A 4997-nucleotide genomic window follows, 5' to 3' on the forward strand; every position below is an offset into this window, starting at 1 on the left:
ATCATGGGAACATAACTCTGAGTATATCTCCAGAGAGATTCAGGAGAGGAGAGAAGACGCATCCTGAATGTGGATGGCACCATCTCCATAGGCTGGAGTCCTGGACTGAATCAAAAGCAGAAAGGGACTGAGCCCCAGTGTTCACCTTTCTCTGCTTCCTGACTCACATGACCAGCTGCCTCAGGCTCTCTTGGCCATGCCTTCTCCATCATTATGTTCTATGCACTCAGACTGAGTTTGAGCCAAAATAAACTTTCTTCCTTACATAAGTTTCTCTTGTCAGGATTTGTCTCTCCAGTGAGGACACTGGCTATGTTTGTCATGAGTAGGTCTAAGTTTTATCAAATGCTTTTCCAGTATCAAGAGAGGATCACGACACACTTCTCTCTTAATTTAAAGCAACATATTATCCCATGGTTGCCTTCCTAGGATAATATCCTTTTAATAGCCCAGTAGACACAGTCAGATGATAGGTTGTTTAAGATCTTTAGTGTATAAATGATAAATTAATCATGCCCAGGATAGGCCGTCAGTAGCTATAGGAACTGTAATTCATTACTACAGAAGGAGCTTATTGGCTGTGAGGCATACTCAAAGGTTGGCAACTTTTCATTCTTAAAATGTGTGAGCTCCCCACACCCAGTCCAAGAACTCTGCTGCCTGTAGCAGGTAATTTAACAGTGGTGTGCACAACAAAGGGGCTTTGTCACCTTGGGGGGCTGTGTGGTGCCCCCCCCAGAGTAGACTGGGAGGTTGCATAGTCCTAAGAGCACCATGGGTGGCTTGGGGTTTCTGGTCTTTAGGTAATCAAGTCCCTGCATCCTCTTCTGCACCTGCTTCCAGATGAAGGAAATCAGCTAGACTTCACTATTGGTCTAATTCTAAGAAAAATATAAAACTAAATCCAAGGCCAAGATTGTTCCAGTCTTTGGTATATGGGTGTCTCCTGGTTGACAAACTTCCTCCAGTATGAGATGGAGTCATTCAGAATGCTGATCATCTGAAAATAAAACTCAATGTCGTGTGTGTGTGTGTGTGTGTGTGTGTGTGTGTGTGTGTGTGTGTTGTGTTTGTCCATGTTGAAAGACAGAGGAGGAGGTCAATATTGCTTATTTTTTTAAAGATACTCTCCACCTTAAATTTTGAGACCAGGTCTCTCACTGAGCCTAAAATCCATTGATTAGGCTAAGCTGGCTGGCCAGCAGGTTCATGGGATCCACATCTTTTCCTTCCCAGTACTTGGGTTAAACTTTACTCTTTACATGGATACTGGAGATCAGAAATCAAGTTCTGGGCCTTGTGTAGCAATCACTTTTCTGCCTGCGACAACTTACCAGACCATGATCCTATTTTTAGAGGGCGATTTGTATTAATATGTAATCTGCACATACCTAAAATGTGACACTGTTAATTTCCATCTAGTACCAGCATGCATGAATTGCTATGTATTATATTTCTGCTAATTTATAACATTTTTATTTTCAAAAAAGTGTAACTAACTCCCTCCATGTAATAAAACTGGAGGTTTGAAGAAGCAAACTGACAAAGTAAGTGTGAACTGTGAGTCAGAAATTTTGCTATGCTCTGAGGATATAAAGATTGAAGTTCAAGCCGGAGGAAGGGAAATTCTAGAGACTGGATCTTATTGTCCTTGTTCGTCTCTGTGGACTTTCCGTAGCTTGACAGGATAGGGAGGCTATAAATATTGACCAGTAAACGAAGGGAGATTTGCCAACAGTTAACTACAATATCTTTTATGAGTAGCAGGGCTGAATCATGGAAACTAGCTATCCCTACAGAAGGAAGAAAAATAGTTCCCTTAGGTTGCGTGGAGGTGACAAGGGTACAGGCAGTGGGAACTAGTTTGGGACTTGGAATCTCAGCAGAGTTAACCCTTCTAAGGAATGAGTCAGATTGCAAGGCATGGTGTCCAGGAGGCAAGGAAGGAAGGAGAAGAATATAACAGAAAGAAGGTGTGCTAAACTAGCCTATGCTAGCAGAAGGGGAAAGAGAAAAGAGGGCGGAGAAATGGAGTCTCTAGAAATCTAGGGAAAGTCAATTTCCTGCTTTTCTCTATGCGAAGACTATATAAAAAAGGAGGTTGGGACTCTGTCCTGAGAAACTGTTGGGCTTATGGAGCAAGAAAGACTGAACAGCTACAGGAAAGGAGCTAGAACACAGGTCTTACTTTTGTAACTAGCAGCACGTCCTAGCCTTTTGTACTCCGCCCCTCCAAAAAGAGGTGAGATTCAATGCTTGTAGTTAGAGGATTTTGAGAGCTCTTAGTGGAATTCTAGTTTATCTACCATCTTTGTAAATTAACCATATACACTATCGCTGTGTTTTCCATAAGAATATAAAAGGCAAAAAATTGGTTGAGTTGGTTATATGGCTACAGAAATATTTAGCTGAGTGAGCTTTAAAAAGCTAGTCTTTGGATTTCATTGATTTCCCAAGAGACCCTTTCAACATCTATTTAAATCACTAATTGTTGTTGAAAGGAAGAGGAAAGAGGAAGGAGAGGGAGAAGAAGGAAAATGAATTTCCTCTAGATCATGCTGGTCATGCACGAATCAGCCAAGTATTTCCATACTGTAACGAGCCCTGTCTCTAAGAATTAGTCCTGCGGAGTATTATTTTAATTCACTGAAAAACAGCGAAACTTCGTGTTCGTAGGTAGGTGAAAACAATGAATGAAACATCCAGGGGGTCCTGAAAAAAAAAGGTAACCATTCAAACTTTGGAATGAGTTCGCTCACCAGGCCAGCTAAGCTGTATAAAATGTGTCAAGTCATCATTCTGACATTCATCCTCACACCACAATTTCTTATTGTCATCCCTCTGTAATGTAGGGGAGCCAGGAATGTGTTTTTGAAAGTTGTGTATGAGAAAGGAGATATGTTTGGACTCAAGAGACAGTCTCCTGAAGTAATGAAAAAGAAAGCAGCCAGATAAGCAAGAGGAGTTATGGCCCGTCATGTTCTCCAAGCAATTTTTCGATCAACAGTGATTGTGTTGGTCTTAACCAGAACATGGATTTTCATAGCAGATATCTTTTGTCCTGACTGCTTTAGTCATGTTCATAGGCCCATTGAGAATCCGAGCTGTCTCCCATTCGTGCTAAAAGGATGCAGAGGGCCAAAATGCTTGCAGTTGAGTCCAAATACCCTGCTCTCGCCTTGGACTTCCTATTCCCTTCATCTAAATGCTTCAACTCCACAACCAGCATGTCTGGGCAGCACTAGACTCGCTTCCCCTTCTTCTTCGGCAAACACAGCCTGCCATTTTCTAGATGAGAAACAGGAGAAAATCCCAGTGTAATAAACGGTTTCAGGACTCTGGTCCCTGTTTAATCTAATCACGGCAGATAAGGTTGATTACGTGGCTGGAACACTACTGAATAAACACGCTTATTCAGGAGTAACTAACCATCAGACAGTATTATGCAATGTGAAAGAACGGCTCGGCTTCATCGGTTTCCATGGAAACCACAGCGAAGCGTGAAAGAGTTAAAAATACTGCTATTTTTCCCCCCTTCTTCCTTCCCCTGTGCATTTAATAGATTGTTTATACTCCCATGATGTTTGCGGTAGCTTAAAAAACACTACTGCACTCATTAAAGAGTTATCTCATTCTTAATGGTTAAAAATATTGGGACTATCTTCATAACGAAACACAGGCTGGCATTGCTTTTCTGAGGTATTTGGAGAAAGAAACGGATGCTTGGATCGATGGAGGCCGCATGCATTTGCATGCGCCGTTGCTTATTCAAAGCTTAGGTGCCCTTCCGTGCAAGGTTCATGTGCCACAGATGTAGCCTTTCTCCCTTCCCCAAAACAAAGACAGCGGCGATGCTAAGAGAAAAAGAAAAAGTCAGAGAGTTACAGGCAAATGCTTGAGCCCGGCCTGAAGAAGCTTCCTGTGGAAAGCAGATATTATTACCAGAGGGGAGCGGGGGACCGGAGGCTGGGGTTTTGTCTTCTGCAGGGCCCTGCCTGGCTTGCTAGCCTCTGGGATGCTCTAGCTGTCAAAATTGCAGGAAGGAGTGGAGGGTGCCGCGACCACCGTGGTCCATCTCTGATTTGCTGTTTAGATGTTTACTTCACTTTTATCCCCTGGGATAGATAAGGAATAAGGTCAAACATGCCCACTTTTCTGAATTGCAAGTCACATCTTAAGATGTCCTCAAGGAATCCGGTTATTTTTTAAAATCTCTGTTTGATGGCTAATCCCCCTCTCCCCAGATGGCCGTAAGAAATCCAGAGCTGAACGCCAGAAATGTATTGTTCTCTCCCTACTTTTTTTTTTTAAACCTCCCGGTAACTTCTGTGTGTTTTTATTTCCCCTGAGGGTTGGCTTTTTAATCAGATAGTCCGTGGAGGTCTTTTCTCATAGGAAGGTGTTCATGTATTTTGAATTTCTACTTCCTCATTCACCGGCAGTGGATCTTTGATTCTTACCTTCAAGACCAATAGTGGGGAAAGCATTATCATTCTAGGCTTAGGACAAGGTTACTGTATCCCTTAAAGGGAAATTAAATACGATTTAAGCATCTTAGAACCAACCTTCTCTTAATTGGCCCGCACATATTGTTATTCTCAAATGTGTGTAAAGCCTCCTCCGTTTGACTCTACTCTCCAGGAAGGCTTCTCCAGTGAATGAATGGGGAGACACATTTTTGAGGCTGTGGTACAATTCCAGGGGGGAAGGGAAGCTGCCACTGTCTCTCTCCCTAGAGCTTAAACTCACCACAGAGCAAGGGCTTAGAGTTGCCCTCTGAAGTCAGACAGATTTAATAATGCAGGAAGAAAAGCCAATGCAAATAGAAGCTTTGACCCACTGTATCGGAAGGATTGACCCATTAGCTCTGGAGTAAACCCCCTGGTCTTCAGTACACTCTATTTCAGCTTTGTCCCCAATTCCTCATCTTTCTTATACAAATGAAGGAGTGTTTAAAAACAAAAAACAAAAAACAAAACAGTCTTCTGTACACCAAA

At 42.4% G+C, this 4997-nt stretch overlaps 1 non-coding gene across 1 annotated transcript; it reads left to right on the forward strand.

Annotated features, from left to right (window-relative positions):
- Positions 1–632: 632 nt before the first annotated feature.
- Positions 633–763, forward strand: LOC120097974 (small nucleolar RNA SNORA68). The gene has a single exon (XR_015642055.1). It is a non-coding gene; the product is annotated as a small nucleolar RNA SNORA68 (small nucleolar RNA).
- Positions 764–4997: the final 4234 nt, after the last annotated feature.

Source organism: Rattus norvegicus, chromosome 17 (assembly GCF_021556685.1).
Source record: "Rattus norvegicus strain SHRSP/BbbUtx chromosome 17, alternate assembly SHRSP_T2T, whole genome shotgun sequence".
Classification (NCBI taxonomy): Eukaryota; Metazoa; Chordata; class Mammalia; order Rodentia; family Muridae; genus Rattus; species Rattus norvegicus.